Source organism: Aphelocoma coerulescens, chromosome 1A (assembly GCF_041296385.1).
Source record: "Aphelocoma coerulescens isolate FSJ_1873_10779 chromosome 1A, UR_Acoe_1.0, whole genome shotgun sequence".
Taxonomy (NCBI): Eukaryota; Metazoa; Chordata; class Aves; order Passeriformes; family Corvidae; genus Aphelocoma; species Aphelocoma coerulescens.
The window spans coordinates 64,128,483-64,142,676 of NC_091014.1; the positions used below are offsets into that span (position 1 = coordinate 64,128,483).

At 45.1% G+C, this 14,194-nt stretch overlaps 1 long non-coding RNA gene across 2 annotated transcripts in view; it reads right to left on the reverse strand.

Annotated features, from left to right (window-relative positions):
* The window catches only part of LOC138104743 (uncharacterized), a 59,358-nt gene extending 46,722 nt beyond the window's left edge, over window positions 1–12,636 (reverse strand). Inside the window, exon 1 of one of the 2 annotated variants that reach the window (XR_011148256.1) lies at window positions 12,544–12,636. This is a non-coding gene — a long non-coding RNA (uncharacterized lncRNA). Of the gene's footprint in view, window positions 1–418; window positions 500–12,543 lie in introns of those variants that run through there. The other variant, XR_011148257.1, reaches the window with a different exon arrangement.
* Window positions 12,637–14,194: the final 1,558 nt, after the last annotated feature.

Below are 14,194 nucleotides of genomic sequence, written 5' to 3' on the forward strand. Positions count from 1 at the left end.
ACAGGAATTTCACCACTGGCACAAGGGAAGAATGAGAGGGGATCACATCAATACACACAAGTGTCTCGAAAGTGGGCGTCGAGATGGTGCCAGGCTCTTTTCAGCGGTGCCCAGTGACAGGACAAGGAGCAATGGCCATAAACTAAACACAGGAAGTTCCACCTCAGCGTGAGGAAGAATTTCTATATGCTGAGGATGGCAGAGACCTGGAACAGCTGCCCAAGGAGGGCTTGGAGTCTCCCTCTCTGGGGTCATTCTTGTGTCACCTGCTTCAGGTGCTCTGCAGGTAGAGCATAATGTCAGGCGGAACCAGAAAGTTTCAGATCAATTGTTGTCTTGCTTTCTCTGAAATTCCTGCAAGTGCTGGTTGATCACTGACAAAGAAAAAGAAAACCAACAAAGGTTAAAATATATTTACCTTAGTGCTGGCAATGAACAGGGGAAAGGCATGCTGGAAATCCAGTGGTTTATCCTTAGAGACTGTGCTAATGAACCAAACTGGAGATGAAGAAGAAACGTGTTTTGGCAACAGAGCTTTGGGTCTTCTGAAGCACACAAAGCTCTTCCTTGGGCAGAAAGCAAACACAAAGCCTAAGCCCAGTCTATTCCCATTCCCTCCTGGAGAAACAACCAGGCAGCCTCAAGAAGACAAATAAACCCAAGACTCTCCAAAAGAGTGAAATGGATTTAGCCAGGTTGAATTGGGTCATGGGGAGATTGGTTTAGGTGTGTATCTAATCCGATTGTGGTGCATAAACACCTCAATTTGGTAAAAGTGTAGAGGAAGTGCAGTAAAAACTCTACAAATGTATTTTCTACAGAAACCTGTGAGTGTCCATGAGTTCCTAAGAGTATGAAATATGTATCCCCAAAATGAGATGGAGAAGTATAGCTCTGTTTACAGTGACTTTTCCCAGAAAATATCTTGTATCTATCGGTTGAGTGGTACAACCCGTCCATGAAAGGCAAACTTAGGCTACAAGGTATTGATTGTGTATCAGCTTTCACTGAGCAGCCAACAGTGTGTCCAGGTGGGGCTTTTAGGAGCAGGTAAGCAAAGGCATGTTTCATTTTGAGCTGGCTCAGTACCCATCAGCCCTTTTCAGTGGTGCCAGAATGCTGCTTCCTGGGAAGTGGCAGTGGAGGAGCTCACAAGCTACTTCATCACTACAGGCCATTCATCCCTGCTCTCCTGCCACCTTGCTTAAAGGGAAAACTCCACTATATGGCTGGGATTCCTGGTCTGAGAGAGATGGCAGGCTCAGGACTTCAACTCCCCTTCCCAGGAAGCCAACATGCTCCACAGTTTCATGTGGAGTCTCTGCCAGTCAAAGCATATCTCAAAATCACACTCACCTGAAACACAGCAGTGCTGGGAAGCCTGCTGGAAAGATTCAGAGAGTTTTGAAAATCTCAGCAAGATTTTTTTTTTTTTTTTCCCGCTGGAATAGAAGAAATATTTTGTGGTCATTGAATCGCTCTCAAGTATGCAATGCTAGTAGCTCTGTTGGAGCACCCACACACATGGAGAAAACTCATGGTACAAAATGCCAGATATATGATCATCTAGTTTTGGTTTTCATTGTTTCCTCTCCCAGATGGTTTTATATCACACCCCTGACCCCAATTTGAAAACCAACAAAAATTTAGCTATTAAAAAAATATATATTTATTATTTTCAAACTCTCATTTTACTGCTTGGGTTGTTTTTTGTTGCAGTAGCTCCTTGTTAAAGTTCATTCTCTCCTTCCATGTAATCTTTTCTGTTCCTCAGCACTTGCAGCACTGTACATTCACCCTTTTGATTCAAACACATGTATCTCCATCATGGGCTTACAAGGATGTCCTTCCTCCCCCTGCAGTGGCCCTTTTCCTAAAAAGCCCTTTAAAGTGAGGGATAACTCAGAGCCTGGTCACTCCAACACACCTACTTCCAAAGAAGCATGGAATGACTTGGGTTGGAAGGGACCTTAAAGATCATCAAATTCCAACCTTCCACTATCCCAGGTTTCTCCAAGCCCTGTCCAGACTGGCCTTGGACACTGCCAGGGATGGGGCAGCCACAGCTTCTCTGGGCAACCTGTGCCAGGGCCTTAGCACCCTCCCAGGGAACAATTTCTTCCTCATATCAAATCTAAACCTGCTCTCCATTAGTGTGAAAGTTCCTGTCACTGCTGTTCCTGATGAAAAGGTCCCTTCAGACACCAGAAGGTTTCTATGAGGTCTCCATACAACCTTCTCCAGGGTGAACTTTCTCAGCCTGTTTCCATAGGGGAGGTGTTCCAGTCCCCTTATCAACTTTGTGGCCTCCTCTGGACTGGCTCCAGCAATTCCCTGTCCTTCCTGTGCTGGGCCCAGGGCTGGATGCAGCCCTGCAGGGGGGTCTCAGCAGAGCAGGGCAGAAGGGCAGAATCCCCCCCTCCCATGCTGCCCTGGGGCCTTGGATGAGATATCCAGAATTTTCCAAGGTGTAAGAATTTAAACAGCAGACTGTCAGCCTATCCAAATGACTGATAGCTGGGACATTTCAGATCATTAGTGAGACACCCAAAATGTCCAAGAAATCGGTGATTTTGTTTGCTTTCCTCTCACTGCTTAAGAGTTGGTGCCTACTCTTTTCAAAGCGCCCTTTGGACCACGGACTAAGGATGACACCATGTGAAAGCACTCCCAGTCACTGCTCATTTGGCAGGGAACTGTTTCATCTGGTTGTGCCTCCAGGAACACACCCTTCCCAGCAGCATTCCTTCTTCCCAGGACAGCCCAGCATAACACAGGGTGGCCTCCCTCATCCCATAAGTCCAGCTTCTATCCAAAATACAGCATGGAAGCAACGATGGTGTGGCAGGATGGGGGTGGAACATCTTTAGATATCTCCAGGGTAAGTGAATCATGAGGAATAGGCAGCAAGAGATTCAGAAAACTGGTTTTTGCCAGATAACTTTGATTAATTTGTGGATGGATTACACAATTAGGGGGTGAAGGGAATACAAGAGGATACAATGTACTTGGATTTTACCAAGATATTTGATCCTGTGTCCTATGAAACTAACAGTGGAGAAATTAGTCCAAATTGGCTTGAGAAAAAAACAAACCAAAACAACTAACATGTGGGCAGCAAACAGGCTGGAAGAACAGAAACAAAGGGAAATGACAAAACCCAATGAATCATATTGGAAAGGCTTTGTTTGTTTCATTCCCGAGGTGTGAAAATGATCAGTGTTAGTTCCGGTGCATTAAATTGCATTCAAGAATGGATGGATGATGTGTGCATGAACGAAAGTTACAGCTGATAATAAATTGGAAATAAATACAAACACAAGTGGAATTTAAAAAAAAAAAAAAAAAAAAAAAAAAAAAGAAAAGGCAGAGGTATTTGGGAGTTTCTGCTGGGACGTGGAAAATAAGGGGTGGGAGAACAATCAGGTGGGGATCTGGACTAGAGCAGCAAAACTGAGGAGGACAAGGGTCTGGAAGTGGTGAGTTAAAAGCAGACCTCATCCCAGGGGTGCAATCCAGCAAAATCCCTGGGCAGGTGCTTAACTTCGGGCATGTAAATTGTTACTGAGTCACTGAGAATGAAACTAAGCTGCTAAAAGCTGTGCTGAACTGAGACCAGATTGCTCAGCACCTTGACTGAGCTCATCTATTCCCCACATCTTTCCACAACTTTCCCCCATGATGCATCTTTGATCTTCTTAGGACTCATGGATGCTCCAAGGGCTCTTAATGAAACATATCCAGCAGCTGTGTGTAGATTCCACTCACACAAAAGGATTTTGGAAGCCCAAATTCAGCTCAGCTTCAAGAAGAGAGGAGACTAAAAATTCCACATTTCTCCACAGACAAAAATTTCATCAGCAATGGTAAAGTACTTCAGAACAGTCCTGAGGATTTAGTTCATGTTCAGATTTTCTTTGAGGAAAGGGTCACACAGATTTAGAAAGTAGAAAGTCTCATTGAAAGAGTTTTTTTCAAAGAGAAAAATTATACTATTTTATTTTAAAAATGAGACTGGGCCTTTTCCTGAGTTCTCCTCTATGGGATCTCAGATAAACTGAAACCAGGTTACAAAAGAACATTTTGAAGGATTGCTATTTTCTAATGAAAACTGTCTGATCTGTCCTTCTCTCCTTGTATTCACCCTTTTATCTTTGTGATAACAAATACTAATATGATATTACTGATATGATTGTCTACATGCCTGGTACAAGAAAGTCTCATTTTTTATTCTTGCCAGCAATTCCCATGCTACCTGGTTGGACTTTGATGATCCTTGTGGGTCCTTTCTAGCTCAGAATATTCTGATACTCAGTGCATACTGTTCCTACTGCTCTCCAAGAGACTTGCAAACAGCCTTTCCCTTTCCACCTCATCAGAAACTTCCCCTCCAGCTCTGCTTGGCACTGAAAACTTTTTATTTGTCACTTTTTTCTGAATATTTCTGCTGGGTTAATTCTTTGTGGGGAAAAAATAAACCAACAAAACACCACAAAACAACAAACAAAACAAACAAACAAACAAAACCAACAAACTAGAAAGTTTGGAAGTTGTTTGATGAAGAACCACTTTTAAGGAACAGCAGTGAAGTAAAACTCCCTGTTAGTGCAGGAGCAGACCATCTCAGCAAAATCCTTGATCACTTTCCCATGACACTGTTCTCCCATGCCTTTTTTGGGGGGTTTTCATGAAGGATTTTCTTATGGAAAGCTGAAAAATTTTCTGAGCTCTGATGGGTTGTTGGAAATCAATGGTGGATGAACCCCACTGTGCTCAGCACCTTTGCTCAGCAGCCTGTGATTTGCAAAGGACTTGCCTTGGGGAGGAAGGTGATCCCTTCTAAGAGGAAGGTGATCCCTTCTAATCCCATGCTAGTTTTTAGAGAAAAATTTTTGTTTCTCTTGTTTACAAAGTACTGTCCCCATTAAAAAGTTTTTATAGATAGTAATAATTCCTCAGTGCAAAATACTAAGTCACTGTGTGAGCAATCTCTCCAAAACACATTGTTTTCTCTAAGTCTTTAACTAAAAGCCTCTATAGCAGTTGGGTTGTCTCTGATACGTGTTCCTTCACCTCAGCTCCTGGGTTTGCTCAGATTACTGCCAGATTTCTTAATTCCCCTTTGTGCCAGCTGAGATGGTGCAGTATCTGTGGGCCAGTACCACGCTGTAGCCTGTCAAAATGCGATGGGAGATGGCCCTGAAGCCTCCCTGACTTAAACTGCAGCTGTCATTTTCCATCAGTCCCCACTGCTGGAGCTTAGCTCCTGCTGGCACAGCACCCTAGGCACAGTTTAAGCCCTGCTTTTTCCTGCAGGTCTCCACTTTTCACACAACGGACACATTTTACTCTCTCCCCCTTCTCTCCCCCAAGAAAAGCTTCCTCTTGTTCCTCTGACTTTTCTTCTCTGGCCCTGTTCCTTCTGTGCCTGAGGTCCCATATGCTTCCTTCCCCTCACACTCCATCCATGCTTCCATCACAGTATATTAAGCCATAATTAGTAGGAATAGAAAACAAAAAGCTTCCAAGGAACTCCTTCCTCCATTCTCAGTGTCAGAGGAAGCATATTTGCAATTCGGTAGGGCGAGCAACATGTCCCCAGCATGAGACCCCACTCTTAGGATGACACTTCATCCACACTGCCTGGAGAGCTCTGTCCCTGTGGGGCTGGAAACCACAGCCCAGGCTCCCATTGTGTGCCTGGCCACACAGGCAGCAGGACAATGAGGGGCAGCAGGTGGGGCTGCAGTGGAGGGCAGGGAGCCCAGGGAAGAAATGAGCTGGGACCATCCAGCATGCTGAGCAGCAATCACAGGACACCGGGGGCGTTGCCATTGCCAAGTCTTTGTAGGGGCCAAGGGAGACAAGAGCAGCATGGAAGGGTCTGTGGGATGGTGAAAAGGCTCAGCACCTTCTTGTGCAAAGACTAGTACAGGGAAAAGTACACATTTGTTGGAAAGTGCCAAAAGTGGACCAGTTGTGTCCCAAATACCACTTGCCCCTTCACGTTTCTTTTCCTCAACCCACTCAGTTACAGGTGCTGATCTCACTGATGGGATGAAGACAGGGAATAACTTTTCCAGAGCAGAAGCTGGCACTCTGGCTTTGTGGCAATTCATGTAAGAGCTAACTCAGCCAGACTATTGCATTTTTACCAGGTGACCACAGGATAAACCTTCCACAAGTCTGACTCTCCTCCACAAGGCCACAGTGCCCACAGACCTACCCCAACAAAGCAGTGTGTCTGGGCAGGCTGACATTTACCCAGGGCAGGCTGCACTGTCTAAAGCTGTTAAAAATCATGTCATGCTTTCACTTGGCCCTTCTACCACCTGTAGGAGGGAGAATGCCATGGAAGCCTTCACATATTTCACCACAGGTGTGTAACACTGGGGCTGCCCTAAGAGAAGTGGAGATGAGCCTGGATCTCCTTGCTGGCACACGGACAGTGTTTCCTCAGGTGTCTGACTGTGCTCAAACACAAATCAATGGCCCAATCTTTTAACCTTGCAATGCTGCACCTAAGACAAGAGACAGATGAAGCAAAGTGGGAAAACAATCGGACACAGCTGAACCAGTTCAGCCCAAGGATACACCTAGCCCTGTATTTCGTCTCCAGTAATTCTCAAATTTTTTTTATTGCTTTCTTTTTGTGTTCCAGCATCAGGCCTGGGTCTGGTGCTCCCCCTGCCTCTCCCCCTGCTTACCCCAGAGCCCACCCTGGCAGTGTCCCAAGCAGCTGTGACACAGGGAGCAGAGCTGGCCATAACCCTTCTACCCTCCCTTGTCCATCTGTCTGTATTTGCCTCCCCCATCCTGAGCCCACACTCCACACACAAATGTCCATGCTGGCAAAGCCCCTTGGCAGAGGGGGCAAAGGGTGGCCAGCTCTGTGCCAAAGCCATTGCTGAACACCCTGGCCTCTCCTTTTCCTCCTCAAAAAACTTCTGTACTTTCCTTGGGGTGAGATGGCCAGAGAATTCCCCGTGGTGCCCTTTCCCATTGCACTAGGATCTGTCTCTGTGTGATCCTTGTGTCCCCCTTGTCTCCCTGTGTGCAAGAGTGGACACTGGATGGTGGCAGCCAAATGGCTCAGTTGCTGCTGATTTGCAAATGTTTTTTTTTTCATATAAGTGGAATAATTACTTCAAGAATGGAAAAAGAAGCTAAGGACACAGGAAAAACAAACAAATAAAGCTGCTGTCCCCAGGGTCCTCAGGCAGAACCCAAAGGAAACGTGAGAGAGCTGCAGGAACAGGACAAATGTACATTCAACTTCCCCACACACGCTCCAATTCCCATCCCCTCGGGACACAATGGCAGCCACTGTGCCTGGCTGGGCCCAGCAGCTGAACAGCTGGCAAAGTGCACAGAGTCCAGCATCAGAGCAGGGCTGAGATGGACATCCATCCAGAGAAGTGTATCTGCTTCCCTTGGAGGCACAGGGAAGCTCTGGGATATGCACATGCCCCATCTGGAACTCCGGGGAAAGGCCCGATCCTCCCTGAAGCTCTAAAAACAGGGGCTCTCCTCAGAAGGCCACATCCAAGTCAAATGGCAGATAGAAAGGCAAGCATTAGGCTGGGAGATAGTATTTCCCTTTCTGTCACATGAAAGATGAGTCCATTAGGGAACATCCTCTCTGGAGCCTGTAGGGAAAAGCTTGGAGGCTCACAGATAAAGCAGCTTGAGTTATGTCTTCCTTGGCTTTCAGTGAGGACAAGTACAAGGATTTCCATTGTCCGCACTGTTAGCAACATTGCATCGTCCAAAAGACCTTGTTCATTTATCAGCTCCCTTAAAAATCTTTTGTTCACAAGCCTGCTTGTGTGTGAACACAGAAAAAAATCCAGCTCTATCTAGTATCAGCCTGCAGCTGTTCACTGACAGAAGGACTCAAAAGCTACGGATATGAACATGGGAAAATCCACCCAAAGCAGAAGGAAGACACAGTAAGCAACAGCTGCATGACAAGAATATGCTGTTTCTGTGGTGTGAGGGGAGAAAAAAAAAGCTACAGTTACAATAAGCATCAGAAAGTTGTCAGCAAACATTATAATTACTATTCAGCTCCCAAGATAAACCAAATTACTTCTTCTAACTTTCTCTGGGTATCTGATGCTTTTCTGGACATATGCTCTGATTCCCATCAGGGTTTGGAAATTCATCTCTGAACCATCTTCTAAGTGCTGGAGTCAGCAGATATCAATGTGTCCCTGACTTTCACAGGAAAAAGGACAAAATGAAAAAAAACCCCAAACCTCTTTCCCCCAAACCTCTGTCCCCCAAACCTGCTGAGTCCTTTCAAAACCCTACATATAATATTTTGATTATTCATAACAGGGTTGTGTGTGGGACATGGCAGATGGTTTTTATGCTGCTTTAAACCAAACAGATCCCAGGAACAGGAGTTTTCTAAGTGTGTTCTCAGGACACAGCTCCTCCCTTGAGTCCTCTTTCCTGAGACCCCACAGCCAGCAACAGAGATTAGTACTGGCTTTCCCAGCTCTTCAGGAGTTCCAACTCATATTTCTGTTTGCATCCCACCCTTGCAGGCCGTCTACTTTATAATTTACCACCTCAGGGATAAATAACTATTAAAATACATAGCAGAGCAATTGTGTAATGTTTGTAAAAATAATCACGCTTTACTTGAGATGTGCAAGAAAATCTATAGAGCCAAATAATGCAACAGCAGAGCCTATCTGCATTTCCCTGCCTCTGGTTCTTCACTGTCCTTTGCCAGCCCCTTTCCAAATCCTCTTAGGACAACCTTATTTCATTCCTGGACATCACATCAAATTGAAGCCTTTCTTCTGTAGCTCCCTTTCACAGGTACTTGACTCATTAAAACAGATTCTCTTCTGCAGAGGTGTGTTCCCTTCTTGATTTTTTACCTTCCCAAGCTTTCCTTGCAAATGGCTTCTTAGCCCTGCTTCTAAGGGAATGCTTGTCCCTCAATCCCCAGAGAATCTGCATAACCTGACCTTCTCTAGGATGGAGCAATTCCTTTGTTATCTGAAGATAACAAGCCCATTCAGGTGCCAACAGTCTCTAATAGTCCATCTATTCATAGACAGAGAAACCAGTTGCCCTCCCTTCCTTCCAGGGCAATATTTGTAAGATGGGGCACAAGAGAAGGTGGTGCTAGAACACAAGCGTGGAAATCATCTGTAAAACGAACCTTCCTCTCTGATGAGGGAGGAGTTTCTGTCCAGGAACCGCTGTTACACTGGAAAGGCAGTGCCACTTCACGATCTGCCATGGAGCTCATGTAAGACATTGCCCTACAGCACAGAGCCTCAGATATTTGTAAAACAGAAATGGTGCTTTCCTGACCTGTGGGAAGGTTCTCTTTTGAGGATGGTGACTGGCATCAATGAGCCTTCTAAATAAAAATTTGAAACCCAAAAAAGAAACAGTCCATGTCTGGGCATGAGAACCCGCTCAGGCAAAAGGGCCCCAACCCAGCCAGCAGACAGTACCTCGGGAGGAGCTGAAGGACAGCATGAGGAGCTACCAACATCACCCCAGGAACCTGCTCCAAGAGGTTATTGCCATGTCAGGATGAGGTGAAAGCCCAGGTGAGAGTTTCAGCACACAGAGAAATGAGGCAACAGCACAACAGTTTTGCTTGGGGTACAGATTTCCACCACTAGGGATGAGGAAGGACCAAGAACAGAGCCAAGGGAGGAGCAGTGGAGGAGATCTGGAGGTTTTAATGAAGGAGAGCAGTGTGGGACATGTGTTAGTGATTTTTTTAGTTACTAAGGCAATTTCCGTTCACCTATAAAAGCAACACTACAGATCCTGCATCCTGAGTTATGTATATGGAATTATGCCAGTGGCCAGCAAGCACCCACCACTGCTTCCTTCTGCTTTTCAGATACTCAGGAGACTTCAAGGGGATGGACAAGAATTACAGCCAGGCAAACTCTGACCAGGCACAAGGATTCTTAACAGAGAAGCAGAAGTTCTTAACCTTTCTTAACAAAGGTTCTTTACAAGGTTCTTCCATCTGATGCTGGTGCAGCACTGAGGCATTACCCAGAGAGACTATGGGATCCTCATCCTTGGATACTTTGGCTGCACAAGGCCCTGAGCAACCCAATCCAGCTTGGAAGGTGGCCCTGCTGTGAGCAGTGGACTGGACTAGATGTCTTCCAACCTAACTCTTTATAGGAGCAATGTTTCCCTCAGACCTGTGTATATTTACATGCAGTAAAACATCTGGAAGGCAGCATAAGGTCGTGCACAGGAAGTTGTGTCTGTCTGTTAACTCCAGCTCCAGATTCAGGGAAAACAGCAGTGGAGCAAGAGGGTTTCTTAGCTGAGAGTAAAAAGCCAGGTGCTGCCAAGGTGAGGTAGCAGAGCTGCAGAGAGGGGAGGACATTTCCTCAGACCCCCCTGGAGAGACGCAGCCCCTGAGAAATCGCTCACCACTGCCCAGCTGCTGCTGAAGTGTTCTGCCCCAGTGGAGTGATGGAGGAGATTTGGGAGCTCTCCAGGGGCAGCAGCAGTGGATTTCACAGACACCTGTGAGAATTTCTTCACCAGGAGGGCAGCTATCACTTCACCAGCCTTCCTGTCTCTGCCCAAACGACCTTCTCACCCACATCAGGAGCTTTGCCCAGACCAAACAAGAACCTCCTCAGACTTTGGATGGAACTCAGACAAAGCAGACGTGACTTTGATCATGCCTAGCAAGACACCTCAGTCAGCCAAAACCTGCCTGCGTGTAAATGCTGCGAGCTGAGATCTGAAATAGCTGAGGGCTGAGCTTGGAACAAAGATGTTTGTCACCCCCCTGCACAGAGGGACAGTCCCTGAGCTCCTGTTTGCCCATCACTCACTCAAATGCCCAGCAAAGCCTCACCACGGGCAGCAGTGCTGAGCAGAACGATTTGGGGAAGCCAGGGATGCTGAGTAGCTCATGGGTGACAGGGTTTTCTCACTGCCCACGCTGTCTGAATTCTCAATAAAGCCATTTATTCAAAAGCCATGTGGCACCTGGCCAGTGACTGAAGGCTCTGGCTGTAAGTGCCACTGTGAGGAGGAGCAACACCTTTCAAAATGCTTCAATCTGACCACTATAAAATGCATAGTTTTGGAGCACACTGGTGTTTCCGTTATGGGATTAAAATGCTGCATTCCCAAAAGAGGAGAGAAAAAAGAAGCAAATGATAGCACTGCGTTCAGGTGGTCATTAATATTATATGCAATGTACTATTTTAGGCTATTAATATTTTAAAAGCAATTAATTTTCCCAGGTGTAGGTGTAATTGACACAGAGCTGAATAGTAAAATATCCTGACAGTTTATCCATGGGAACAGCTTTTAATTCAGCAGTTTTGGAAGAGGAAATTAACAAGTAAAATAATTTACATCCGTAGAGAGAATTTATTTACACCATTTTATTTTGTGATACTATTGTTTTGAGGGTTTTATGTGTTTGTCTCTTTGTCAGGCAATAAAAGTTTATTCTGTTTGTTTGTCTGATCATGTTAAGAAGACAAAAGTCAACAGATCTAGAGATTGTCCCTGGAATGCAAAAGGGGCATCCAAAATACTGGTTGAGAGCCAAATATTTCTTCATGGACAATTTTTGCTGCTTTCACAGAGAGAGGTAACAAGACAAGTTGTTCTTCCCTTTAAAAATCCTCCTGTTTTCAGAATTTGGATGTTCTCTACACATTTGCACACAATGAGAGGTTCAGCTTATCCCCCTCCCACAGTCATTCACATGGCTTCCAAACCAAAATCCCACCTTGATGAAGCTCCATATAAAATATCTCGTTCTTTGCCAGACAATATATGCCTCATATGTTTCAGCAAACTATTCAGTGTGGGAACCTGTGGCAGGATAATTCTCTCACTGCAGATTAACAGAATCAATGCACTTACCTTTCAAATACAGCTGCTCTCCTGGGAGTAAATACCGTGATTATTTAGCAGTTCACAGCACTGTTAAGACAACTAAGATATGCCCTTCCCAAATCCCCATAAAAGGAGCAATTTCCTCTTAACATCTTCCTTTCCTGTTCCCTGTTTGTACAGATCTGGGCATGCTACACATGTGTATGAAATATAAAATCTTTGCCTCAGTGTAGACAGAAAGCAAATAAAATGGAATTGAAGCTCCACATTTGTTTTAGTTAGAGCAGAACCACCTGAGAGACCACAGAGAAAAGTCTGAGCATTGCTTTTGAAGGAAGGAAGGAAGCTATGTCACAGCAAGACGCTCTAAAAATTGGAGCTCAGCTGAAGGTTTGGGAGCAGAAAGTCTTTTATTGATCTCTGCTAACAGTCTGAAAAGAGAAAAAAAAACTCATGCATTTATGTTGAAGCCACTCTTGAACTAAGGACTGGTACAAACATGCCAGCAGGTAGGGAATGCAAGAGGTTAACAGCAAAGCTGTTTTAAGCAGAAAAGGAAGCTGATTCATAGGCAGTGAGGAGAAAAGGAAAAAAAAGGGAGGGGGGATTGTCACCTTCAGATTCTACCATATTATTAATGATGAAATAGATATCAGTGGTTCATACCTGTAATTTATCAGAATCGTGCTTGCTCTTTCAAATATCGGCTCCAAAAGCAAAAAGAAAAAACCCAAACCCAAGAAAAGAATGATGGTGTTTCTGTACAGTTCTGCATGCCAGGGTAAAAAATGTCATTTTCCATTGACTTCCTGGTGCGTGGGAGGCACCTGTTCCCTGTTCCTTGTTCGAGTAAATGAACACAGCCTTATCACCCTGCCCCCCCAGGAGAGGAGCGCGGCGGCTGCAAAGGACGCGGTGCTCCAGATAAGGCAGTAATGTCAACCTGGGAATTCTTTGGGCTAAATGTGATGAATTTATCGAGTCTTCCAGCATAAGACATCAGTCCCAGGTACATGACCAGCTTTTTTTTTACTCCTTTCCCATCCCACCTAATAAAGAAATCTGACTGGAGTCGTGCATTCTTTGCACAAACACAGTTTCTAATTACTGCTCTGAAAAAGCTTAAACTAAGGAATGAGAAAGGTTAAAGAAGAAACTTTGCACGAAACAGAAAGGAGCAATTATTAAAAATATGTTAATCAATCACAGAACACAATAGTTAATGCTGTTAACTATTGAGCCTGCATAAAATCACCCTTTAAAGGTAAGAATAGTTTTATTACAGGGTATGTTTCACCTGCTCGGTACTTATGTTGTTGGATATGGATGTTAATCATAAAGCTGCTACCCTACAGTTATTTAGAGTTGAAAACTACCTGTACATTTAAAATACTCCTTGAAAATACATGGGTGATACACAGCAGATCCTGTGCTATTCAAATCCTTTCCTAGTCTTTAATCAAAACCAAGAGGAAATAAAAGATATTTTTTATCATGTTTTTCCTGTTGAATTTACAGCATGGAATTCTGTAATATACCTTTAAATGGCTAAAAACCAGATATATTTTAAAAACTCCAAACCACTAAGATAGACTATTTCCAGTGACTGAAGCCGGAATAATTTTATTTCAAATCTATTGCACATTTTATTATTCATGGTGTTTGTTTGCTTTCAGGGCTTTCCTCAGCTTGGACAGTGGAAACACGTTCATCCGATTCTTTTTTGGCTTCCAGTCGGTTTCACTTTCAGATTCTCATGTTTCACACTCCAGCCTTCAGGTTTCAAGCACTGCAAAGGAATACTTATGCCATTTAAACAAACAAAAACCCCGCGGCTGCCGGGCGCACTCACACCGTGTCTATTGCTCTGCAAAGCTGGAGCCCATCCTGTCCCCGAAACACCTTCCTGATGGTTCTCTGGGATTTGCTGGGAAAAGAAATCAAATAAAGAGGAGTGATGACGAATTTAGGATTTATTAAAAAACCCCAAGAGCTTTGCAGCAGTCTCCAACAGAGCCCAATAAAATATCATTACATATTATCGATTACACGATAACCGCGCGTCGGGTTCGTGGTGAGGAGCCGTGACACCGACTTGGGTGCCCTGCAGAAGTGTCCCAAGACCTAAATAATGCCGGCGGTGTTGCCACCCGGCGGCTGCGGTGGGGTTGGAAGCAGCACAGCCCCCTTCCCTCGGGGCTGCAGGGCTAGGAAGGAGGAGCGGCTGTCCCGGGAGCGCGGTTCCCCCGCGGCCGCGGCGGCAGCTCCGCGGGAGCGCCCGCCCGGGGCTGCGCGCACATCCCCGCGATGTTTGATT